This window comes from Narcine bancroftii, chromosome 8 (assembly GCF_036971445.1).
Source record: "Narcine bancroftii isolate sNarBan1 chromosome 8, sNarBan1.hap1, whole genome shotgun sequence".
NCBI classification, from domain to species: domain Eukaryota; kingdom Metazoa; phylum Chordata; class Chondrichthyes; order Torpediniformes; family Narcinidae; genus Narcine; species Narcine bancroftii.
This window is the reverse complement of record NC_091476.1, coordinates 145,060,747-145,088,708: the sequence shown is the minus strand read 5'-3', so window position 1 is coordinate 145,088,708 and position 27,962 is coordinate 145,060,747. Positions and strand designations below refer to the sequence as shown.

The window sequence follows — 27,962 nt, the reverse complement described above, 5'->3', positions numbered from 1 at the left end:
CAAAAATTAATCATTTTTGAAAAATGTATGAAACAAAAAGCAATTGAAGACAAAAAAAAAATCAAAACAATCAGTGTGAATGAACCAGTAGTGACTGGGTTCCTCCCCCCTATTCACCTTCAGTGAAATGAATAGGGAAGTCGATCCTGTTCCAGATCCATGTGCCATAAAGCATGTATCACCAGGTTCAGGAACTCCAGACTCATTTAAGGACTCTTACTGGTGAACTTCATTGATTTTTAAAAAATCTTTCTGTATTGCACAGTCAGTTTGTTATCTATTTACAGTTCTTTAGTTGGTTGCATGTATACATGTGCACAGTTTTTTTAACACGATCATTAAGAGGTAATTCTGCCTCACCCAGAGGAAGAAAGAATCTTAGGGTTGTATGTGATGTCATGTATCTTCTCTGACCACAAATCTGAAATCTAATGTGTATTGATTCAACCCTTGATGGTCTACATGAGGAGTTTCACGCTGGAGCACAGTCACAAATAAATAGTCACAGAATTTGTTAAATGGAGGCAACCTGGTTGGAGCACATCCCTTGATATTGGCCCCTTTGAAGAAACACACACCTCACTACTGCCTCCTTTAATCACCTGCCCTATTTTGGCCATACCTGAGCAAGCCCCCACTCGCAGGCTGGGGGTTTAAAACCCAACTGAGCTGCTGAGTCTCTTTCTTCCCTGAGGACGAAGCCAAGATCCACTCCAGGTCATGAGCCAGACGGTGCCGGAGAGTCATTTATAATGTATGTGCCAGTAATGTGTTGGGGGGCCTGATTGTGATACACACATATGAATCAATCATTGTAAATTATTCCTTTCCTAACTAGAGTGCTGAACCTGAACTAGATCAAGAAATGGTGATTGCTTCTTGCTATATCCTATACATGTATATATATGTATATATCACAGTATGTAGCAATTACCTGTTTCGTTGTGTCCGATGCGAGTGTACTACATGTGTATTTTCTGAGTGTGTGTGTGTGTGTGTGTGTGTGTGTGTGTGTGTGTGTGTGTGTGTGTGTGTGTGTGTGTGTGTGTGTGTGTGTGTGTGTGTGTGTGTGTGTGTGTGTGTGTGCTTCCAATCCCTGTTGTAGGAAAATACAGATCTTTTGTTACAATTAACTCGTTGCTTCTCGGATCCACCAAACTTCTTCCTCGCATTACAGAATCATAGCATTTCATCATGTGGGAATGGGTCCTTTGGCCCAACTCATCCATGCCGACAAAGTTGAGCCTAGTCCCATTTTCCCTCTAGACCTTTTCTATCCACATATCTCTCTCTCTCGTTTTGTACGTCTATCCATCTCCCAGTTTCCTCTGGTGGCTTGTTCCATTTACCCAGCACCCTATCTGCATACGTAGATAATCCTAACCTCTGAACATAAATATTTGTCTGAAAATCTTGAACACCTAGTGCATTGTGTCTTCATATTTCATTAAAATGTCACTTCCTTAAACATTTCATTAAACAAAATCCTGACATGTGTCATGAAGCGCATTAATTTGTGGAAAGAGGATATTTCTTAATTGAATTGCTTTGCATTTCAATAATATTTTAAATGAACATTCAATAATCTTCTCCATCCATTGCTAAGCTAAATATAACCTTTAAGTTTGATGAAGAGCTTGAGTTAAACATAAAGTGATTTTCTAATTAACCTAATTTGCTTCTACAAACTAGGTCATATTTGCATAATTTCACGAACATTTATCTCTATTAACATAATGAATATGTACTTTGTATTTTCAGAATAAAAGTAGCCATGTTCTAATTATTAATGAAAACCTGGAAAAGTTTATAATCATGTTGTAATGGATGTTACTGTGACATTTTACCATTAAATAACATAAGGCTTTGGAAAAGCATCAGGGTGCAGTATCTTCCATCTAATTAATGCAAAGCTCTCCAACAAGATCATATAAATAAAATCATATGGCACAGAAGGAGGTCATTCAGCCCACTTAGTCCATGCTTGCTATGAATGAACCTTTGGTAAATTGCACTTCCCTGGTCTTAGTCTATACCTCACCAGCTCAGAGAACTTTAGCATTTCATCAATCCAGTCAAATTGGGCAGATAGATCACACATTTCACAGTTAGCTAAACATATGATTGAAAATGAATCAGCAAATAATCTGTTGAATGTCCGCTACTTTATTAGATTTTATTCACTTCACCCAACATTCAGTTGAGAATTTAAACTAAAGGTGCTATTGCCTCCTCGATAGATCAAAACATGGTTTCAAGAAAAATGAGGGAATTTTCTCCTAGTCTGTGTATATCCTGATTATTTAGTGAAGATAATATTGCTATTTGTGGGAGTTTTCTGTATACAATACATGTCCATGTTTCCTGTATTACTAAGATTGAAAATTAACTCCACCGATGTGAAGTGGTTTGGGTGTCCTGAAAGGGATGTAAAAGATGCTACAGAAATATTTGCATTAATTCACGTCTTAGTCTCATCATTTCCCTGTCTGGGGAATTGCTACTTTCCTCACCACTGACCAAATGTTCCCTAAAGCCTTTCCTATGAGAGTTTCAACCTTGTGATGTTTCTTTTATTGTAATAAAGAAACTTTGGTTCTTTTAAAACAACTATACTTTATTAGCTAAAGAACTCACTCAGGAGTATGGGGAGGCAACCATCTTGAATCCAAACAAAGTTGCCAAGAAATTAGTCTCCTACTCCCTCTAGTGGGTTGGAAGAACACTAGCACTCTATCAATATGTACCCTTTCCTTGAGAAGTTTAATCTAACAACATGTCGCATTAATACAGTATTCATTTTAATTTAAAGTGCATAAACTCAAGATCAGCAACACAGACTTTTTAAGTATGCAGTTCTTTTTCTTTTAGAGATTCAGTCTCAGGTGCTTCAATAACACAAGTGCTTGTGTCAGCTCTGCTGGTCCACTACTGCCTAGCACTGGTGGCAATTCCTCTGTTGCTGCGTGGGCTGGATCTTCTGCATTTGTCTGTTCCTGCAGTGTCTATTGAATTTTCATCAGGCTCTTTTGATTCCTCCTCAGTATTTGACCCTCCTCTGTTCTGACCGTGTAGGATCTTGGATTTGCTTCCTCCAGAGCAGTGACCTTCTAGTCCCGAGGGATGGAATCTCGGAGACTCACTGGGTCAGGTTGTGCCAGTTTCCCTAAGCTTCTCGCTGGCTTGTCATAATTTGCTTTTGTCTCCATTGCAGGTTTTTTTTCTGTTCGACATCTTCAACACCTCTGACGAGGGAAGTATGGTGAACAGTCTAAGTCCCATCAGAAACTCAGTGGGTGACATGCAATGTTCAAGTGGCGAAGCTCTGCAACTCAGTGGATCTGAGCCATGGTCTGGTGTTTTCCTGAGCAACTATTTAACTATGTGAACTCCTTTCTCTGCTTTAGTGCTTGACTGTGGATGCAGATGACTTGAGGTCACGTCAAAAATCATACTCTTCTGCATAGTTATGGAATTCTCTACAGCTGTAGACAATTTGAAGAATTTCATGTCTTGCAAAGATCAATTTCCTATATTTGATCACACAAGCAGCAAAGATGTTAGGAAGTAGTGCAATCTCTGGTGAATTCAATAAATAGTCAATAACCAGCAAGTAATTTTTTCCATCCATGTGGAACAGATCAGTCCCAATTTTCTGCCATGGCTCTGCTGGTACATCAGTTATTATCTGGGGTTCTTTGCCTGCTTTGCATGATGTTTCAAATAGGCATGTACTATTGGCTGTGCATCTTGAATAACTACTGGCTGGCTGTGCATCTTGAATAACTGTATCTTATAGATGAATGGTAGAACTCCAAACCCTTTGAAGGTGTCTGGAAATTGAACCAGTATTTCATCTATGCTGTTCCGTTCATTGGCGCTGAAAATGGGATGTTTCACAGCCTGAAACCATCCTGTCAATGTCAAATTTATCCCTGGCAAATAAACAACAGTTCTGGCCATCCTCTTGAATTTTCCATTCGAAGGTGCCGCTCATGCACCCTTTTCAGCATCTCGTCACAGTGATTGAGGAATGATAATTCTGCTCTATCTGATGTTGTCGTGTGGCTGACGTTCACCACTAGGCCATTCCTCATTCAGATTCTTAATGATCTTCTGTAGAACTGTCTCCTTTTTCTGTTTCAGCAGCGATCTTCTTGGATATCATGTCAGATACGGGAGGAGATTCTGTGACCAGATTCATGTGGAGATTCACATCTGTCTCTGTGGAACTCTCATTATGTGATACACTTTGCGTCGTTGCCCTGGATAACGGATCAGATAACACAATAAGTTTCCCTGGTGTGTACACCAATTCAAAGTCATAACGTTGAAGCTTTATCATCAATCTTTGGATTCTTGGCAACATTTCACTGAGCTTTTCCTTGATTAATGTTATTAATGGCTTGTGGTCTGTCTCTGCCATGAATGTTGGTAGACCATACTCAAGAATTTCTCAAGTCCATAGACCATGCCTACACACTCTTTCTTGATCTGTGCATATTGACATTCAGATGTTGACATCATCCTTGATGTGTATGCTACTGGCCTCCAATCTTCTCCCACAACCTGAAGTAGTACGGCACTTATTCCATCTTTTGAAGTGTTCACTGATATTTTCATCCTTCTGGATGTGTCAAAGAATGTCAAAAGTACTAGTTTTTTAATTAGAATGGTCTTCAGTCATCTGCATTCTTCCTTGTGGTTTGCTGTCCATTTGAACCCACATTTGTCCTGTAACAACTTCCTTAGGTACATTGTTTTAGAAGACAGGTTTGGTATGAATTTGCCAATGAAGTTGATCATTTCCAGCACTCTCAATATGCCCTGTTTTGTAAATGGGTCTGGGCATCTCTAAAATTGCTTGCACTTTGCTCTTGTCTGGCTCCAAACCTGCCTCTGACAGTTTACCTCCCAGAAAGGTGATTTCCTTCACACCAAACTGTCACTTTTCTCTATTTATCTTTAATCCATACTTCTGGATACATTGTGGTAATTTGATGAGCCTCTCGTTGTGTTCTTCATGTGTGGATCCCCATTAATTCATGTCATCAATGTACATACGTATTCCATTTATGCCTTCAATAATGTGTTCCATTGTCCTATGGAACACTTCCAGAGCTGAGGAAACTCCAAAAGGCATCCTCAGCAGAGTATCGGCCAAATGATGCATTAAATATACAGTATTTTGTGCTATCTTCATGCAGTTTTATTTGCCAGAAGCCTTGGGATGCATCCAATTTGGTGAAAAACTTTGCATCAGCCATCTCATTTGTAATTTCATCCATGGATGGAATCTGATCATGTTACTTAATATTTGCATTCAAGCCTTTTGGGTCCATGCACATGTGTAGGTCACCGTTCTTCTTTTTGAAACACACCATTGAATTCACTCATTATGTGGGCTCCTCCAATTTCTTTATGACCTCTAATGATGTCATTCAGTCGAGTTCCTGCTTGAGCTTTTCTTTTAGAGGCGACGTAACCCACCATGCACTTCTGGCTGTGCATTCTCCTTTAACTGTATCTCATAGGTGAATGATAGAACTCTAAACCCTTTGAAGATGTTTGGAAATTGATCCAGTATTTTCATCTACACTGTTATTGGCGCTGTTAAATGTGGTACAGTCTCTGGACTAGACTCCATCTGGGACTACTGTGAACCTAAGATGGTGCTCTCTATCTTTAACTTTCACCTTCAGTTTACATGTACCTAATGTGTTGATGCTTTGCCATTGTAGGCTTTGAATTGTGCAGGATTTGCATGGATGTATGGCTTTATCTTCTTTGTCCTGATATAATGCCCGCAGATCAAATTGACCTTTGCCACTGTGTCAAGCCTGAAGGCAATATTTGCTTCATTGGTATGCAATGACACAGTCCACTTATCCTGCTCAACTCTGTTCATGCTTGGCTGTTCAGTACCTATTGGTTTATAATCTTTCTGCACTACCATGCTAACGAAGAGTGCATCACTAAGAGCATTTTCTTCTATAGTGTGTACGGTGTGCACACTTTCACTTCTGTTTTGTTTCCTTTCGGAAAAACATTGCTTTCCCCTTTGCCTTTATTATAGACTTTTCTATAGTTGGAGCATTATTTTGGTGCATGTTGAGTGCCACATTGTTTACAATTGAATGATTCTCCTTCTTTTTGTTGTGTCCTATATCTCATTTTTTGTCTGTGTGTGTGGACACATTCTTAGGCTACGGCTATGCCTTCATTGTGACTAGCTTTTGCACTCTCATTGAACTTTTTCATATGCTGCAGAGCTAATTCACTGGCGTGACATATCTTCACAGCTCCAGCTAAGGTACACTCTATCTCTCGCAGCAACATCCCTGTCACTTTCTTATCAATAATCTGAACACAATTTGATCATGGACCATTGAATCTTGCAGCGATCCAAAATTGCATGATCTTGTTTTTAATTTCAGGCTTGTTAAAAAGAGTATCAAAGCTCTCTCCCTGCAGCTGTGTGCATGAGCAAAACACATACCTTTCAAATGTTTCATTTTTCTTTGGAGAACAGTGTTCATCAAACATCTCAATAACCTTGTCGTACTTGCCCTGTTCTTCCGCCTCAACAAAAACAAATGCCTGAGATCTCACTATGGTAAGTAGCAGTGCAATCTTCCATGCATCATTTTTGCTATCAAGTCCAATAGCTTACAGGTATACTATGAATCTTTGATAGAACAATCTCCACTCGTGGTCAACATTTCCAGTCCAATTCAATGCATTAGGAATCTTTACACTCTCCATGTTTTCTCTGCTGATATCAACTGATACTCACTCTGCACACTCCTGGTGTTCCTTCCACTCCTGGTACCAAGATGAAACTCACACAGACATAGGAAGAACATACAAACTTCTTTTGGAAAGCGGTACATTTGAATCCATGTCACTGTCAACCGTGACATTAACCGTGCTGCCCCATATCATACCAAATAAAATTGATATCATCCATATAAAATTATATTATACTAAATTTTGAGATGATATTTATTTACTTGAGTTTTTTTACATTTAACTCTGCTACGTGGTTAGCATATCAGTTAGCGCAATACAGCGCCAGCAATCACGTCCGGGGTTAAAATCCCACACTGTCTGCAAGGAGTTTGTACATTCTCCTTATGTCTGTGTGGGTTTACCCAGGGGGCTCTGGTTTCCTCCCACCCTTCAAAAAGTTCTGGGGTTGTAGGTTAATTACGTGTAAATAAGGCAGTACAGGCTCATGGGTCAAAAGGGCCTGTTACCGTGCTGTATGTCTAATTTTTTTAAAAAATATTTAATTTTTTTTAAAAATCATGGTCATAAAATGACAACGAAATCTGGTATTTTAACATGCTGAAACTTATTTTTGAGCAGATTTTGTTTTAAAATCATCAACTGAGCTATCAATAAATGGTTTAAAATTGTAGATCTGTATCCAAAAGGTTTTAAGGAAAAGAAATATGGTATATTTTCACTTTCAGTGCAGCCTACTTGATATTTGTATCATTTGTATGCAGAGAGAATCAGATCTTCACTGTTCTCTTGAGATGGCCTACAGGTACTACAAGATCCAGAGTCACTGATTTCTGTACGCTAAATCAATAACATAAGTTATCCCTGTAAAAGCTTACGAGGAATGCTGCTCAGAATGTAATTAAAGAGATACCCCAATTCTTTGCATCAAAGCATGGAAACTTGTTGAAAGGTTAAAAAAACACTGCAGAATTAATTATCTGATGGAACAGAAGTGATAATTTTAGCTGTATTGTGGAGACAATGGAGGGGTCAGTGAGAATCTGAGACAAGAACAGAACACAGGAAGATGTTATAGGCAGAAATGCTTAAAGCTCCTGAAACTTAATTTGTTCTTCCATCTCCTGATGAACATGCTGCAGGTGCCTGAACATGAGAAAGTTTTGGGCCCTTTAACCTACTTTCCCATTCAATTCAAGTTTATTGACATCTGATTGCACAAGTACAACCTGACAAAACAGCATTCTCCAGTCCTCAGTGCAAACCATACAGACACACAGCCAGGCATAACACTCATATACATATGCAGGACAAGTGCTCATAAATGCAAATAAATATAGATTTAAAAATACGAATGTCAGATGGTTAGTGTGAGCAGTACCTTTGGTCGTTCAGTATTCTCACTGCCCCTGAGAATACGCTGGTCCTTAGCCTGGAGGTGCTGGGTCTGATACTCCTGTGACTCTTTCCTGAAGGGAATAGCTGAAAGATGCGGTGTGCAGTCTGGAAGGGGTCTTCACCCTCTTCAGACAATGATCCAGGTAGATCATGTTGATTTGGGGGAGGCATACTCCCGTTTTCCTCTCTACCGCTCATATAGGCCTGTGGATAGACCTCGGATCCCTTTCTCTGCAGCAGCCATACCACACTGTGATGCAGCTGGCTAGGACACTCTCGATAGAGGTCCTGTAGAAGGTTGATTTACAGTTCCTGTTAGCCTTGCCTGTTTCAGTCATCTCCGGAAGTCCAGTGGCTGTTGCATCTTCTTTACATGTGAGGAGATGTATGCCCATGATAGGTCACTACTTAAGTGAACTCCAAGAAACTTGGTGCTCTCTACTCTCTCCAGTTCAGAGTTATTCAAAAGGAAGGCACTTCAGAAGGTAGAATCGGGGAAACAAACTGCTGAGGGTACTCCAGGCATCAAGAAACACCTGTGGTGGTAGAGCAAATGGTTCTTGTTTTAGGACACAGCCCTATACCAGGATTGAGAAAGGAGAAAAGCAGGAAACCCTGCATCACATGCTCCATTGAGGCAAGAGCACCATCGAGAACATATTACTGGATGCATCACAGCATGGGATGGTTGCTGCTCTGCTCAGAAGAAGCTGCAGAAGGTGGTGAATGCAGCACGGAACATGACACAAGCTTCCTTCCCCATGGAGTCCCACTGCCTAGGAAAGGCAGCCAACACACTGAAGGCTCCATCACACCCCAGACCCACTCTCTTCACCTTCCTCCCATCCGAGGGAAGGCTCAAGAGTATGAAAGCATACACCTACAGGCTTTACAGACTGTTTCTTTCCCGCAGCCATCAGGCTCCTGAATGTAATATTGAGACCATGTTGCCCTTGCTTGGTGCTAACTGATCTTCCTTTTCATTGCAATCAACACCTCTTCACTTGTCAGGAAGGCACAACAGAGACTGCACTTCCTGAGAAGACTGAAGCAGGCAAGGCTACCTGCCACCATCATGACAACCTTTTTCAAGGACTCTTATCGACAGCGTCCTGGCCAGTGTGGTACGGATGTTGCAGAGAAATGGATCATACGTCAATGCACAGGACCATAAGGGTGACAGAAAGGATTATTGGAGTCTCCCTCCCTCCCCCCCCCCACCCATTGACGTGATCTACTGGGATCTTATTTGAAGAGGGTGTGCAAAATCATCTTTCAGCTGCTCCCATTGGGAAAGAGATGCAGGAGGATCAGAGCCAGCACCACCAGGCTGAGGAGCAGCTTCTTCGCTCGGGCAGTGAGAATGATGAATGACCAAAGGAACTGCTCACACTAACCATCCGAGACTCTCATTTGTACAAAGCAATGATTATTTATTTATTTGTATAGATAAAATACTTGTCCAGCATATGTATTGTTTGTCTGTATGTGTGTTATGTTTGGTTCTGTGTCTGTGTGTTTTGCACCGAGGGTGAGAGAACGCTGTTACGTCGGGTTGTATTTGTACAATCAGACGACAATACACTTGACTTGATTTGACTAATCCTCAACTCTTTAAGTACGGCTGTATGAATATTAAAGATAATCTGTTAGTCTGCTTGCAGAAGAACACCTCACACTGTACTAGATATTTTGTGACAAATAGTCATGAACTTCTTAGCCAGTATAGAGGTGAAAGGGAAGGGTGGGGAAGGAGCTCGTTGTGGATGGGTGGTAGTATGTGAGGTGGGGTGCGTTGGATGGATGGAGCCAGGACAGAGATGGAGGCGTTTAGAAAATGAGGTTGATGGATGGAAGTCAAAGAGGAAAAATGATCATAGGTGGATGAAGACAGATAGAGGAAAGGAGGGGAATGGGGAAGGGGTTGAGGGCAGTGAATAACTAAGTGGTGGGGAATGGAGACCAAATGGGAGAGGGGGAAGATGATGAGTAATGAGTTGTCATGTGGGAAAGAATATCAGGTTTGATGGATTCACAGAGAGATGAGTCTGGACACAAGTGTTACTATCACATATAAATTTTATTAACACACATGGAAACAAACAGGGGAGAATTTTAAATGGTATTCAATCACTATTTCACTTCAGCAATGAAAAAGACATTCACTCCGGCTTCGGTTGTACTCCGACAGCAGTAAACCTTATCTCGAACCGCTCACTCACTGCAAACAGTGACTCTGCCACACACACCCAGTTCCCTGACCAATGGGGTTGTGGCTCTCTGTGCGTACTGATCTATCAGAGTACTAACGGCTCAGCTTCAGAGTAGTGCACACCTTACCTGCAACACTTCTAGGAATCTCCACAGTAGTGACCTGGCAGGGATTAATGCCTGGGGCTTAGACCACGAGGCAGAGAGAAAGAATGTGATGTGCATTGGTGTTATATACAGTGCTAATCTGTACTTCTAACCAATAATAACTCTAGCTGATTTAAATTAGCCAATGGGAAGTTGTGCAGTAATGGGTGGCTGGAATCCAACCTTGATTAACAAGTGATGTGACTTCCGAATAAGATTCAGACAGGGAGGACATGTGACCACCCACAATACATACATTCCAGACAGGCAGGGAGGCCAATTTTTCTCCACACACAACGTGAGGTGGTGGGCAATGGAGACATGTGGGAAAGGAAGGGGGAAGGTGGCGTGTAATGAAGAGGTGGGGAAAGGAATATTGAGCCAGGTGAAGTAGGAAATCTGTAGTGAGGTAATGAATAATATACAGATTAATGAGGAGGTAGTATTGGATATTTTAAAGAGAATAAAGGTGGATAAATCTCTGGGTCCTGACTAGATATTCCTTAAGACCCTGAGGGAGGGTAGTGTACAAATAGTGGGGTCTCTGACAGAAATATTTAAAATGTCACTGGCCACAGGGGAGGTGCCAGAGGATTGGGGTAGCTCATGTTGTTCCACTGTTAAAAAAATATTCTAAAAGTAAACCTAGCAATTATAGGCCTGTGAGTCTGATGTTGGAGGTGGGTAAATTAAAGGAGAGCTTTCTTAGAGATGGTACATACAATTATTTGGAAATACAGAGATTGATTAGGAGTAGTAAACAAGGTTTTGCACATGGTAGATCATGTTTAACAAATCTTATAAAGTTTTTCTAGGAAGTTACCAAAAATGTTGTCAAGGGAAAGACTGTGGATGTTGCCTATATGGACTTCAGTAAGACCTTTGACAAGGTTCCACATGAGGTTATATAACCATATAACCATACAACTACAGCACTGAAACAGGCCACTTCAGCCCTTCTAGTCCATGTTGAGCACCTTATCCCACCTAGTTCTATGACTCACACCTGCCCATAGCCCTCCACACCTCTCTCATCCATATACCTATCCAACTTTTCCTTAAATATTAAAATCGAACCCGCATCTACCACTTTGGTCAGAAGCTCATTCCACACTCCCGCACCCACTGAGTGAAGAAATTCCCACTCATGTTTCCCAGAAACATTTCCCCCTTCGATCTCAATCCTCTTGTTTGAATCTCCCACACTCTCAATGGAAAAAGCCTCTCCACATTTATTCTATCTGTCCCCCTCATAATTCTAAACACCGCTATCAAAACACCCCTCAATCTTCTACGCTCCAGGGAATAAAGTTCCAGCCTGCTCGACCTTTCCCTGTAACTCAAACCCTGAAACCCAGACAGCATTCTTGTAAATCTCTTCTGGACTCTCTCTATTCTGTTTATATACTTCCTATAATTCAGTGACCAAAACTGCACACAATATTCCAAATTTGGCCTCACCAATGCCTTATACAACTTCAACATGACTTCCCAACTCCTGTATTCAATACTTTGATTTATGAAAGACAACATACTAAATGCTTTCTTCACCACCATATCTACATGTGACTAAACTTTCAGGGAATTATGTACCAGAATTCCTAAACTCCTTTGTTCTACTGCACTCCTCAATTGTCTACCATTTAGCATTTATGACCTTTGCTGATCAGTCCTACCAAAATGTAGCACCTCACATTTATCGGTATTAAACTCCATCTGCCATCTTTCAGCCCACTCTTCTAACAGGCCTATATCTCACTGCAAGCTTTGATAACCTTCTTCACTGTCCACAACACCACCAATCTTCAATTCTTATTCATCTTTATCATACAGATCATTAGTATATATGACAAGAAAACAATGGACCCAGTACCAATAACTGAGGCACTCCACTATTCACTGGCCTCCAATTTGACATCAATTTTCCACCACTACTCTCTGGCATTTCCCATCTAATTATTGTTGAATCTATTTCACTACTTCAACATTAATACCTAAGATTAAACTCTCAACTTGCTTGTCAATAGAATTATCAATTTATTTATTTAAAAAGAAGTGAAATGAGGATCCAAGAAGTGCTGGAATGGAAAGGTTTTTTGTAGAATTCAACTCCATTGCTACCCATGCTGGACTGTCCTCTCGATTAGGAACATGTAACCGAAACATAAAGTTACGTATATTGACTGCCCAGTAATAAAATCTGAAATTAGGTAGAGCCATGCCTCCATTCCTTTTATATACAAGATGATATAATTGAATTAAGTGAATCAAAAAACAATTTGGGAATTAAAATTGGTATAGACTGAAAAAGGTATAAAATTTAGGTAAGATGTTCATTTTAATAGAATTAATATAACTGACCAGAGATGTAGAAAAGGGCGATCATTGTGTTAAAGACTGTTTCACTTGCTTTAATAATGTAAGAACGTTTACTTTTAAAAGGTATGATTCTTTGTAAATCTGAGATAGATAAAATGGTTTTTCACAATCTTAAAGGGGAAATTGGTGTACACTGATGCAGGTCTATTCAGAGGGAAAAGTTCACTTTTATGCAGATTTAATAAATATCCTGAAAACTTACTAAATTGAGAAAGTATTGACAATGTGGATGGTAAAGAAGTGTTAAAGTTTGATAAGTAGAGCAAAAGATCATCTACATAAAGTGAAACTTAATGTTCAATTCCTTTTCTACAAATCCCTGAAATATCCCCACACTCTCAAAATGCAATCGCTAATGGCTCCAGGAACAAATCAAACAATAATGATTTAGAGGATATGCTTGACGGGTTCCCCATTGAAGATTGAAAGGTTGTGATTGTTGAAAATTAGTAAGAATTGAAGCCATTGGGGGTGAATACAATAATTTAATTCATGAAATTAAACCTGATCAGAAATGGAATTTTTCTAAAATAATGAATAAATATTTCCATTCGATTGAATGCTTTCTCTGCATCAAGGGAAAGAGGACATTTGGGAACTGGACTCAAAGGTATATATAAAGTATCTAATATCAACATATATTAAAATGAAAATAATGTTTTTTAATAAAACCAGTCTGGTCTTTGGAGATGATGGCAAAATATTCTCCAATCTACAGGCCAAAATTTTAACATCAACATTTAATAAAGAAATTGGCCTGTAGGAGGAGCACTTGGTAGGGCCTTTACCTTTCTTTGCAATAAGCAATATACACACTTCATTAAATGTTGCTGGAAGATTACCCTGCCTAAATGAGTCCAATAATGCCCAACTTAACTGAGGTGATGAGAAAAAAATTTGAAAAACTCCACAGAAAGCCCATTGGGTCCCAGAGCTCTTCCCAAATGTAGTGAAGAAATAGTCATAACTGTTTCCGTAAAGGATATAGGCTCATCTGGTCTCATTTGTTCATCTAAAGAAAGCGTGGGAATATTTAAACAATCCAGGAAATTTTCCATAGAATTACTATCATTTGTGAATTCTGGGTATAAAGTGAATTATAAAATGTCATGAATGTTTCATTTGTTTCAGTAAAATTACCATAGTAAAGTTACCATCCTCCATTCGAATTCTTTTAATTTGCTGTTTGGCTGCCAAACCTATCAGCTCATTAGTAAGAGCTTGCTTGATTTATCACCATGGATATAAAACTGATTTCTGCTCCTTAACAAATGGTTTTCAAATGGGTATGTTGAAAGGATATCAAAATTAGTTTGAAATTTAACTTGCTTTTTATATGTCAGGATATTTAGTTTTGGTCATATTGTTGGTCAATTTGTTTAATTTGATTAACTAATTATAATTTTTATTCATTGGTCTTTTTTTAAATTCAGTGTGAGAAATAAATTTCTTCTTCAATAAGCTTTCATCACATCCCAAGTGATAAGATTGGAAGTTTCTGATGAATTGTTTGCTTCTCCATGAATTTCACAAATTCATTATCTGATAGTAAAATCAAATTGAAACATCAATATCTTTTTATTTGAGAAAGGCCAGGAAAAATCATAGTTAACCACAACAGGGGCAGGATCTGATACTACTATAGTTTTACAACGACAGGACCATTTCAGAGGGATCAATTGATTATCATTAAGAAAATAATCAATTTGTGAATAAGTCCAATGAATGTGTGAGGAAAAGGAGTATTCTCCACTATTTGGATACAAAATAAATGTCAAAAATTATTTTAAAAAAGATTGAATTTGTGAGAGAGATTTACTCATTATGATGGGTTTAAGAGAAGAAAGATCCAAAGCAGGATCTAACCAATGATTAAAGTCCCCACCAAGTACTAGAGAGTATAAATTCAGATCTAGAAGAAGAAATAAAATGTTAAAAAAAACCCACATTATCTGAATTAGGGGCATAGATATAAGCTAAAACTACTATTTTATTATTCAATTTCCATGAAATAATAATATATCAACGATTATAATCTGAGATTACTTTGTGGAGAACAAAGGAATATTTTGGTCAATAAGAATAGAACCACCCTCCCCCCCCCCCCCAGCTTTAGCCTTGAAGGAGGAATGAAAATATTGACCTCTCCACTTTGTCATGTGACAGGAATTATCACATCTACAAATGTTTCTTTTAAAAATACAATACTAGCTTTATACTTTCCATTTCACTGTATGATTCATACCTTTTACATTCCAACAAATAATGTTAATAGGATATTCATGACTTTCTGTTATTAATGTGAATTGACTAGAACAGCTAATATCTAGCCACTAAGCGGCAACCTTGAAGTTAAAATAAGAAACCGGTGATATGTTATAAAAATAGATTCTACAGTCAAAGTTTAAACAGATTCCTAAAGCCATAAGAAGCTTGAAAAACAGGAAGATACCCAGCAAGACACTTTCCCAAATGAACCATTTCAGTTCCAATTATCTTCCAGCTGGAGTTTGTTGACATTAACTTTATTACTACAAAAGTAAATCAAAAATTTCTTATTTTGACTACTTCAGAACAATAGATACTTTACAAATTTCTTCTGTACTTTTCCCCATGAAATAAATAATTCAGTAAGTCTACTACAAGAAAAATACCAAAGTAATATTAAACCAATATTTCTGAAAGAGAAATAAATATACTGTATATTCAATGACCAAATAAAGAGAGAAAGAGAGACAGAAAAATTACTTGCATAAATACAATCCTAGTAAGTTTATTATCCCAGAAAAAAAACAAATAAATAAAAGAAAAAAAATTGCCAAAACAAAAAGAAAAATCCAATATGCGACCATTAAATGTTATGAAAAAAAATTGTAAGAAGACTTTAAATTTAATAATAGTCAATCATCTTAATTCTTCAAGCAGAAGCGCTTGCAGGGCACAGTGTAATAATAAATTCTTCTAGGAAGCTTTGAGCCTCATTAGCAGAACACAGCAGCTACCTTTGACCATTAGAAAGTCGTGCAGGATATAACAGGGAAGACATTAAATCACATTGATATAGCTCCAACATTACTTCTTCATTTTCAATGTACTGCTTCATGACTTCAGCACAGTAATCTTCTACAATTCTTATACGCTGACTGCTATATTCAAGTGTTCCTCTTTGGTGGGCTTTCCAAATCAAAGACTCCTTGACTTAATAAATATGTAACCGAAGAAAAACCAAGTGAGGTCTCTGCCCAGGTCCAGCCTTAGGTAATAAAGAGTGACGTGCTCTATCAATCACTGGGGGAAATGAAATGCAGCCATTTCAATGCAAGAAGAAAGAAAGGCAACCAATATGAAGCACTTCATTTGTAAAATAAAGAGCTGGGTAGATGAAAGAAATGAAAAGTAAAGAGGAACGTTAGATTGCTGCTGTTACCCCATGAGCAGCCAACCAGAAGCTAATTTCTCTCCTTTTGATCTCAGTTCATCCACGAATGGGGGGTGGGGGGGGGGGGTACAGTTGCTCTTCAGCCAATTTATTCTAGACCCACCATGAATTGGAATGATTGACCTCTTTCTTTCTTAGTTATGTCATGATATGACACCCTACATCTTCAACCTCTGAAAGCTTTGAGTTTGTTCATCGGTAGGTGGTACAGTGTTGAAAATGGCCCGCTCAGTGTTCCAGCATCCTGGGCTCAATCCTAACCCTTGGCTGCCCGTGTGGAGATTGCATCTTCACACTATGGTCACATGGGTTCGTGTTTCCTCTCACATCCTAAAGGCATGAGGGTTTGTGGGTTGCTTAGCCTCTGTAAATTGCCTCCAGTTTTCACGAAAGACCATAGAAAACTAAAGCACAGAAAAAGGCTGTTCAGCTCATCTATGCTCCTGTCAGGATTAAATTCAAGGTTAGCAGGCATAGAGAACCTTGATTTTTCAAGGGATATTGTGGATCTGGTTCAGAAGAAGAGAAAGGTGTATAGAAGTATAGGCAACATGGAGCAAATGAGGTACATGAGGAGTATTAAAAAATGCAAGAAAAATCTTTAGAAATAAATCAGGAAGTCTAAAAGAAGACATGAGGTTGCTTTGGCAGACAACGTGAAGGAAAATCCTTGCAGTGTCTACAGGTATATTAGAAGTAAAAGGATAGTAAAGGACAAATTTGGTTCCATTGTACATCAGAGTGGTCGGCTTTGTATGGAACCAAAAGAGATGGAGGGATCTTAAATGTTACTTTTTTCATCAGTATTCACTCAGGAAATGGGCACAGAGTCAGGGGAAGTAAGGAAAATAAGCAGTGAGGTCATGGAACCTGCACAGATTAAAGAGGAGGAAGCATTTGCTGTCTTAAAGCAAATAAGGGTGGATAAATCCCCAGGACCTGACAAGAATTTTAAATGTAATTTAGACATACAGCACAGTAACAAGCCATTTTGGGCTGCCCATTTTGGGCTGCCCATTTTACACCCAACTAACCAACAACCCCTGGTGCATTTCAAATGGTGGGAGGAAACTGGAGACCCCAGGGAAAAAACCCAGGCAGACTTGGGGAGAACGTACAAAATCCTTATGGACAGCATGGGATTTGAACCCTAGTCCCAATCGTTAGTGCTGTAAAGGCGTTGTGCTAACTGTTATACCAACCATGACATGAGTGATGCAGATGACATTAAGATTGGAGGTGCTGTGGACAGTGAAGAAGGTTTTCAAAGCTTGCAGAGAGATCTGGACCAGATGGAAAAATGGGCTGAAAAATGGCAGGTGAAATTTAATGCTGGCAAGGGTGAGGTGTTGCATTATGGGAGGACAAACCAAGAAAGGACATACACAATATATGGTAGGATACTGAAGAATGCGGTAGAATAGAAGGATACGGGAATACAGATACATTATTCCCTGAAAGTGATGTCACAGGTGGATAGGGTTGTAAAGAAAGCTTTTGACCTCTCCACTTTGTGGAGCTCTTTTGGGAGGGAAGTTTTTAATATTATTGTTTAGTAGTTCTTTGAAGATACTTCTATTACAAGTAAAGTGTCAAGACAGAACCGACTGGGTTCGAATGTATTGGGGTTACCACACAGATCATAGCTACTATAGGAGTTACCAAATCACATGAAGGAACAAAGAACAAATGCAGTTAAGCTGAGCAAGACATGTTATATCCTTAGTTAATTAGGCAAGCCTTTTTTAACAGTCCAAACTAGCTGATCAAAACGCATGTCATCTGTTGGCAGTATCTTGCTCCTGACCTTGTCATTGTCCTTGTTCTCGATTGGCTAGCTTGTGCAGACTTGTTTGGACACCCAAGCGTGACCTCTGGTGAGTTACCAGTGGTGACAGGCTTTACTCAAAACCCACATAAGCGTGAGGCTGCAACACTACACTGAGTAAAATAGATTTTCTGTGCTCATCCTTTTGCTCCAAATTGCCCTGAACTCCTTGAACCATCTGTTGATGTGGAAGTTTCTCTCCGCCTTCTCCATCCAAGCCAGGCAAAGCCTTGTACAAGGTTAAAAAAAAACACCACATATCTGGCAGTTGATCAACATCTAATTTGATGCACTTTTTAAATGTGGTAAATTAAGACACTGGAGAAACTCAAAGAGAAAAAAAGGTATATTACCCAGCACTAGTATTCTTAAATCCCTAATGAAAATAGAGACTCAAACAATAACAATTGAGTTAAAACACAGTGGTTACGTGAAAAAAAACACACAAATGCTGGAGAAACTCAGCAGGTGAAACAGTGCCTTTATATAGCAAAGGTAAAGATACATCACCAACATTTCAGGCTTGAGCCCTTCATCAAGGTGTAAAAATTGAATTAATCTGTTTCGCTGAACCTTACGAATGATCTTTAAAATGCTGAATATTTCCCATTTTGTATTACCAGTACTAACAATATTATACCATGGAATGTCAGATGGACGGGATGCAGACTGGGAGATCATTTAACTGATCATGTTATCTCTGTCCACATCAATGACAGGGATTCCCCAGTGGCCAACCATTTCACTTCCCTATCCCGTTCCCATGACCGACATTTCTGTCCATGGCCTCATGCACAGCTAAACAAAGGTCACCTGCAAATTGGAGGATCAAAACCTAATATTCAATCTGGGCACTCTCCCATTGGATGGCATTAACATCAACTTCTCCTGTTTTCATTAGGCCACTCCCCACTCTCCCTCTCTTCCCCATTCCTCTGAATCCTTTCCTCCAGCTGTCCACCCCCTTCCCTCTCCTTTCAGAGCTATCCCTTCCCCCACCTCCTCAGCTTTTATTTCCTTTGTGCCCTCCCTCCCCTATCCACCTATTACCTCTTGCCTGTGGGCCTGGGCTCCCCCCTTGCCCCTCCACCCACCATTTTATTCAGGTGCCTGCCTACATTTTGCTCATACCCTGATAGAGCTCAGGTCCGAAACATTGGTTATGTATCTTTACCTTTGCTACATAAAGATCACTGCCTGACTTGTTGAGTCTCTACAGCATTTTTGTGTAAAAATACAGTCACAGCATGTGCAGGCTTTCTTGTTTAACAACAACGAATAGGAGCTTAGAATCTATGCTCTGTTTGACACATAGCAGAGCAGACAGAACTCCAAGCATGAATCACAGGAAAGGCAAAGGAAGGAAAAACCCACTAAAATAGCAACTCCTATTATGTGAGGAGAATGAAGGAACTGTGAGTCAACTTCCAGAACTACCAGCAGTTCTACCACAGTGGATTACTAGACACTAAAAATGTGAAGAGGTATGGGAGAGGGGAAAAGAGAGAGAGAGAGAGAGAGAGAGAGAGAGAGAGAGAGAGATAGCATGGAGACAGTTCTGATCAAGGGGCTGAACAGTCTACTCCTGATTCTATTGCCCATCTCCAGCTGATATTCTTACCTTCTTCAACTGAAGGACAAAACCAAGTCAAGTTTATTGTCATCTGATTGCATAAGTTCAACCTGATGAAACAGCATTCTTTGGTCCTCGGTGCAAAACATGCAGACACACAGCCAGATATAACAAGCATTCAGACAAACAATACCCACTCAGGACAAGTATTCGCATTTACAAGTAAATAAATATAATTTTTTTTCATGAATATGAGAGACTCAAATGGTTAGTGTGAGCAGTTCCTTTGGTCACTCAGCATTCTCACTTCCCGTGGAAAGAAGCTGTTCCTCAGCCTTGTCGAGCTGGCTCTGATATTCCTGTATCGCTTCCCTGACGGGAGCAGCTGAAAGATATTGTATGCGGAGTGGAAGGGGTCCCGAATGATTTTGCGTGCCCTCTTCAGATAATGATCCTGGTAGATAACATCAATAGAAGGGGAGAGAGAGACTCCTGTAATCCTCTCTGCTGCTCTTATGGTCTTATGGATTAAAAGCCGAGAAGTATTCACTATTAGATTGGTTTGAGTGTTCAGCCTGTGAAATGATAAACTGGTGTCAGCATTATAATTATTGCACTGTTGCAAAAACCTCTGGTTTTCGAATGCCCTTCAGGAAAATAAGTCGACTGGTTTCACTCAGTGCATTCTCTGAGTGACTGCAAACTGACAGCCCACACAAATGGCCAAGCAAATCACTGAAAGAAAATGAAGGATGATGTATAAATGCTAACTTTTAGAGTTCCTCAACATCGTGATATGGAAGCAGATAGCAATCGGTGTGGTTATTAAACAAAGCAATGAACAACAGTGGATCTTATTTCTACATGGAACAGTTCTCTCTTCAGAACAGTGGAGGCAGGCTGGCAAGAGAGACAATGGTGGCATGTCCCATAAATATCAGCTGTGAAATATCTCAGGCAGAGATAGCCTTGGGGATCAATGGTTCAAGTCTTGAATTAAAGATGTCTGGTTTACCAGAGAACAGGTAGATCAGATACAAATGAAAATGGATGTAAGAGGTCAATGCATTGAGGATCTTGGAGCAACACAGTGGCAGGGCTAATTAAATGATACCTCTGTAGAACCAAGAAATATTGCCATCTAGAGCACTTCATGGATATTATCTATCACTTCTTTGTTGTAAAACGAGACCATCCTAGTCGAATGCAGACAAAGCTTTAAAGATAACCAGGCTTGAAATATTAAAAGCAAAGATTTTTATTTCTTATTGAAATATCAGTAATCTGCAAGAGCCCCTTATTGTTAAGGTTCAGAGAGAAGCAGAGCCTAGTTCTTGCACTAAATTATTCGAATCTATGAAAGAGGTCATTAGAGGTACTTGAATAATAATGATAATAAAACCAGTTAAAGGAAATTTGGGGAATAGACATCATATTCAGGCCTCTCACATGTTAGTATCCTAATTTTGGAGACATGATTGTGACAAAGTATGGTTGGTTCCTATTTTCTACTGACAGGAAAGGTCTGATCAGGCTATTCTGTTCAAACAGAAAGCCTCAAAATCTGACACCTCAGAATCACGGAGACACAAGGGAGAGTGCAAATGGTCGATTCAAAAGTTATGGGGAGAAGGCCGGGCAGTGGGGCTGAGTGGGAAAATGGATCAGCTCATGATTAAATGGTGGGACAGACACGATGGGCTGAATGGCCTATTTCTGCTCCTATGTCTCACGGTCTTAATCTGGAGCAAAACAAACCAAAGAATATGGTCACGACTCGTGAAGGTTTTTGATGAAGAGATTCAACTCCAAGTGTCAACAATTTCTTCCCCACCCACCACTGCAACAGATGCTGTTCAACCCACAGAGTTCCTCCAGCAGATTGTTTTTGACCTCGAGTCCCACGATGGCTGACCCTTGCACCAGATGCCAGACATACTAGCTGTGAGCCTACTGCCTATGAAACTCACAGCAGCAGGAATCCCTGTTTGCAAATGCACAGAGTCTGGGTGGTTAGGGAGGAGAGAGGAGGGGTGGTAGTTTGGTGGGAAGGATAGATTTGGGCTGGGATGAAAATAGCGGTCAGACGCCTGCAAAAGAAAACTATATTATCTATTTCAGAAAATCATATTTTCTTTGCTGGTGAAGCCTTATATAAAAGCAATTCTGCACCACCAGGTTTCCAGCCAGAAATCCAGGCAGACTCCTGCACCATGAATGATGAAAGACAAGCGCTCAGAGCAAAATTAATATGGGTGTCTTGGAGACAATTTCACTTGCGTCATTGCTGATGAGAATTGGCTGGCAGTGCGATGCGCTTGCTGCCAGCTCAGTGTGAGACTTGGTGCTGAACTCAGGCCAGAGAAAATGTGCGTAGATAGTGTCACAGATAATTACACCCAGATGGATTAGAGCAATGACTAGAAGAACCTACAGAACAAATTCCTGTATCGTTGAAATAAAATAGGTGCTTTAAAAAATTGATCCATTTTGTCTGTTCATTAAAAGAGCTTCTTGAAAAGTGGTCTCCATTCCAGAGTAGTTCTGGATGGCAATAAGCAAATAAGGAAGGGTTAAGGCCCAAATTGTCATTTCTCTCATTGATGCTGTCCACCAGGAGAGTTCCTCCTAGCAGAGGATACCTTTCTCAGCCTTCTGCTACTTCCCCCATCTTCTCCTTTCAGATTTCTCCATGTTCCTTTAATTCTGGCTTCATTAGAATCCAGATTTAATGCTCTCAGGGCCTTGAACCAAAGTGTTGACCATCCCTTCACCTCCACAGATACAGCTCCAGATTCCAGCCTCTGCCATCTCATCTGTTTCCATCTCACCATCAGCGGCTTAGCCTTTACCTCCCAAAGCCACGTGCTCCCATCCTCCCTCTTCATCTCTCTCACCTAAGATGTTCCTTAAAAACCACCTCTCGAACAAGACTTTAGCATCACCTGAAGAGGTTCAATATCAATGGCTGTTTGATGCTCTGATGAAGCATCATTGGATATTTTGCAATGTCTTTCTCTATCCATATTTTTTATATTTAATATATTTTCTCTCTCATATGATCATTTAATTAATATTTATTTTTTGTGAGGTAAATTTTGCATACCTCAGGCAGCAAGGTTAGTGATGTAGTTAGCGCAACACTAATAAAGCACCGGCAACCCAGGGTGGAATCCAGAGCTGTCTGTAAGGAGTTTGTACGTTCTCCCCTTGTCTGTGTGGGATTTCTCTGGGTGTTCCCTTTTCCTCCCATGTTTCAAAGATGTATGGGGTCAGCAGGTTAACTGGTCTCATGGGTGTATTTGGGCAGTGTAGGCTTGTGGGCCAGAAGGGCATGTTACCATCCTGTGTCTCAAAATTAAATCCATCTGTGCAGCAGGAGCAAGCAAGAATTTCAGTGCATCCTAGCATGGTAGTTATGTTTATAACAATAAAATCATCATCGTCCTTCTGGACTATTCAAAGGGTCATGAAGGATAAGGCAGTTTGTGTGGGTCTGGAATCACATACAATGGTAAAGACAGTATATTTGCTTCCCTGGAGGATGTTAATATACTTATGGTTAAATTTTATATTGAATTCAATCTATTTAACTAATGAAATTTAAGTTCTCTTGTTTGGGAAAAGGGTAGTTCTGTGGGAGTGTCTCACACTGTGAAATTATTTCCTTGCATTTAGAATCACAAGCATCTTATCTATGTTCCTGCATCAACTGGCTGTTGTTCAAATCACCAGACTGACACTTGCATTCTCTCCTTCCTTGGCACGGAGCACTAACATTGAAATTCTGTGGATCTTCAGACTAAGTAAATGCAAGAAGCAGCAGGGTGGATTTGAGCAGCCACTGGAGTGAATGACTGCAGCATCTGGATGAGAAATTGGTTTTGATTCAGCTGTGAAGTTCCACGACTGTTAACAATATTGTGAAGCCTAGTGTGAGTTCAGTGTAACCATTCAATCTATGGAAACACCATTGATAAAATGGTATTCTTCAGTCTTGTTGTCATCTCCACAGGACAGTGGAGATAACACTTTTGTAAAATAGTACTAAAGGAACTTATAGACCCTCATGAGAACATGCTCTGCTCTCACTGGTGCCATCAGGAAAGAGGTATAGGTGCCACAAGACCAGCACCACCAGGTTCAGGAACAGCTGCTACCCCTCCACCATCAGACTCCTAAACAACAAACTCAATCAGGGACTCATTTAAAGACTTGTATTTTGCTGTCTGTGATAGTACAGACCTATCACCAATGTATATAGTTACAGTATCTAGAGTGTAATGACTGTGCTTACAGCGATTGGCTGAGAGCTTAGCCATGCCAACTGTCTGGGCCTTAAAGGGTTGTGTCCCTAGCCAGGTCGGATCATTCCGGACTGGTCGGCCACCTGTGAAGAGCTCCTGTCTTTTGCTAATAAAAGCCTTGGTTTGGATCAACAAGTCTTTGGTTCTTTTGACGAGCTCTACACTGTCTATGCAGGAAAAAGAATCTCAGGATTGTATGTGATGTCATGCTTGTACTGTGACAATAAGTTTGAACTTTGAACTTTAATCACTACAGCATTGGCTATGAAATTACTGGATAGTTGTGAAAACCCACCTTCTTCCCTCATGTTCTTTAGAGAAGGAAATCTCCATCCTGACCTTGTCTGATCTGTATGGGACTCCAAACCCATACAGGATGTCTCTTCACTTCCATCAGTGTCTGTGAAGCATTGTTCAAGTTCAAGTTTATTATTATCTGACAGTACATATACAACCAGACGAAGCAGCTTTTCGTACATTTCGTACACGGCCCATAATACAGTAAAAACCCCTTCCATCCAGAAATTAAGCAACCTCAAGCAACTGGCAAAAAAATGAAGAAAAAAAATAATTACATTAAATAATTGAAAAATTAAAGTTTAAAACTGTAAAAGTAAATGTTCTCTGAAGTAACAGATAAACGTTTGGTGAAGGTGGGAGCAAATATTCAGCCAGTGGAGGGCTTTGGTCGTGCTTTGCTTATAGAGGCTATTCGAATAAAGTTATGTGAAACAGCAATGGCATCGCCCAGGTGAAGAGCTGGTTGATGCTGCTCGCCATTGGAGTGACTTTCTTAAAGAGGCTCCTTATCCCTGCTTAGATTTCAGCTTTCAGATTTATTGTCAGAGTACCTACATGGCATCACATACAACCCTGAGATTCTTTTTTAGCAGGTGAGGCAGAATTACCAATTATTGGTAGTTCAAAAAACAACTATACACAGTGTATATGTGCAAACAAATAAAGAACTGTAAACAGATAATAAATGTGAACAAATCTTTTGTGCAATACAGAGAGAATTTTTTTTAAAAATCAATAAAGTGCACAAGTAAGAGTCCTTAAATGAGTCCCTGATTGAATTTGTCGATGAGGAGTCTGATGGTGGAGGGGTAGCATCTGTTCCTGAACCTAGTGGTGTGAGTCTTGTGCCACCTAGACCTCTTTCCTGATGGCAGCAGCAAGAACAGAGCATGTGCTGGGTGGTGTGGATCGCTTTTGCTCTCTGACAGCAGTGTTCCCTGTAAATGTTCTCAGAGTGCGGGAGGGGGGAGGATTGTGTAGGAGTTGGGGGATAGGGGTATTGCCTGTGATGTCCTGGGCTGTGTCCACTACCTTATGTAGGGCCTTATACTCAGGGGTATTGGTGTCCCCACACCAGATCGTGATGCAGCCGGTCAGCACACTTTCCGCCAGACATTTGTAGAAATGTGCCTGTGTTTCCGGTGTCATACCAAACCTCTGCAAACTCCTGAGGAGTGCTGTATTCACAATGCCTTTAGTACGTTCGGTCCAGGAAAGATCCTCTGAGACAGTGACTCCCAAGAACTTTACCTTCATAAGAGTCTTTATTTTTATTAGTATATTATTAAGTATATTAGTAAGGCTTTGTCTGTAAACTTGGGGGAGGGGATGTGGGGTTAATTATCTATAATGTTATCGTTCATCTTTCAGGCATCTCCATGGAGGGGAGAAACCAGATGCAACGATGGTTAAATGCTTTCAAAAATGTGACTGAAAATAAAGTAAAATGCTTTAAGGCTTATATATTCATCCAGTGAAGTTTTTTCAGTGTAAGTACAGTGTAGCATTTTTGTCTTTTAAAAGGTTTATTGTAAGAGCGAGTCTCAAGCACCAGAAATCTCGCTTACTCGCCACTATAGGTGCTTGATGCCCAGGGTTTTACTGTAAGTGTTCCTTACATTTAGCAGTGTTTTTCTATCATAGACAGAATGAGAGACTCCAACGCGGCTTGGACTCTGGAAGGCCGCTGTAACCATGTGCACCGCTATAGGTTTGTACCTGGGTCAGGAAGTACTTCTCCACACGTTCAACAACACCCACATCTTATGATAAACAGGAGAAGTATTAAGATGGTTTCGCAGGTGGATTGGCAGATTAACAAATTTAAGCTGATGGGAACACCCACAGACAAGTAAGTTAGGAGAAAGACTAATTTATTGAGCATTGTTCAGAGTAATTTTCGGTCATATTTGCTTGATTTATTGAGAATGGGTCGCTGAAGAATTCACTGAGAAACATTTTAAATTTATGCAACACAGCTCGTAGATGGTTTAATGGAAGGAGTCACAATTTATGGAGCTTGGGTTCAATTTTATTTCAGAAGTCACACTTAAGATATTTGCAATTTAACTTTGGTTATAACATTTATTCAAGACATTTACTCAACTTAATCCATGCTGCTCAGCTGTTTGAGAACATATCCAATGATGCAGTAACCCCACACTAAACTCTTCCTATATATCAGACACATTGTTATTGATGTGTAATGACTAAATTAGCTTGTGAATAATTGTTCTCTTTAAAAAAATGCTCCAATTGTTGTACATCAATTGAAGGTCTCCTATCCTTTATTGATAATTATCCAGGCTATTGAATCACAATTAAGCATAGCGGTTACAATGCTATTACAAAGCCAGAAGCCAGGGTTCAAATCCAGTTTGTACCTTCTTCCTGTGTCTGCCTGGAATTCCTCCAGGTGCTTTGGTTTTCTCCTACTATTTGAAGTGTGCTGGGGGTGTAATTTAATTGGGATATTTGAGTAATATGAGCTCTTGGACCTGGCATACTCTATCTGTATATCTAAATGTAAAAATTTGAATTTATCTTTGAGAAAAGGAATTATTTTCACCAATACAAAATCTATGAGTTCATTTCAGACTATAGCACAGGGACTTCATTGAGTCATTGAACTATGCCAAACTATTAGCCTACCTGAGAGAGTTTTAATTTGCATTTACCTGTGTTTGGGCTACATCCCTCTGAACCTTTCCCATCCACATACCTGTCTAAATGTCTCTTAAACATTGTAATTGTACCTCTGGTAGCTTGTTCAGCATACCAAACATGGTGTGAAAAATATGCCCCTCATGTCTCCTTTAAATGTTTCCCCTTTCACTTAAACCCATCCCACTCCATCTGTTCCACTCCTTTCTTTCATCTGCAGCCCTTGATGTCTCCACTCATCACCAACAAGCCTCTGCCGCTGTCTCCAAACTGCCCTTTCCCACCTGATTCCACCTTTCACTTGCCAGGTCTTGTCTCACCCTTCACCCTCACCTCTTTATGCTGGTCCATGACTAGTGGATTACCTTAGGGATCTGTTCTATGACCCCCATGCTCCTTGTGATTTTTATAAATGACCTGGACAAAGAAATAGAGGAATGGATAAGTAAGTTTGCAGATGATATGGAGATGTTGTGGATAGTGTTGAAGCTGTCATAGGTTACAACAGGAAATAGACAGGATGCAGTGTTGGATGGAAAAGATGACCGATGGAGTTTAACTCGGATAGATGCGAGGTGATGCATTTTGGCTGGTCAAACTTGAATGGAGCATATGTGGTTAATGGTCAGATATTTAACAGTGTGGAAGAACAGAGGGACCTTGGGGACCAAATCCATACATTCTCAAGGTTACTGCTCAGGTTGCTGGACAGTTAAGTAGGCCTGTGGTATGCTGGGCTTCATTAATTGAGCGATTGAGTTCAGGAGTCATGAGGTAATGTTGCAGCTCTATAAATCTCTGGTGAGACTACACTTAGAATATTGTGTTCAGTTGTAGTCACCTCATTAGGTGATCTCATTAGGCACAGAGGGTGCAGAGGAGATTTATCAGGATGCTGCCGGGATTGCAAAATATGTCTTATGAGGCAAAGTTAGTGGAGCTAGGACTTTTCTTTTTGGAGACATG

The 27,962-nt window shown here is 40.0% G+C and overlaps 1 long non-coding RNA gene across 2 annotated transcripts in view; it reads left to right on the top strand.

Annotated features, from left to right (window-relative positions):
- Positions 1–25,766, top strand: part of LOC138741873 (uncharacterized) — a 41,404-nt gene extending 15,638 nt beyond the window's left edge. For both annotated transcript variants that reach the window (XR_011343833.1, XR_011343834.1), the window contains exons 4-5: positions 23,404–23,660; positions 25,704–25,766. This is a non-coding gene — a long non-coding RNA (uncharacterized lncRNA). The remainder of the gene's footprint in view (positions 1–23,403; positions 23,661–25,703) is intronic.
- The last annotated feature ends 2,196 nt before the right edge of the window (positions 25,767–27,962 follow it).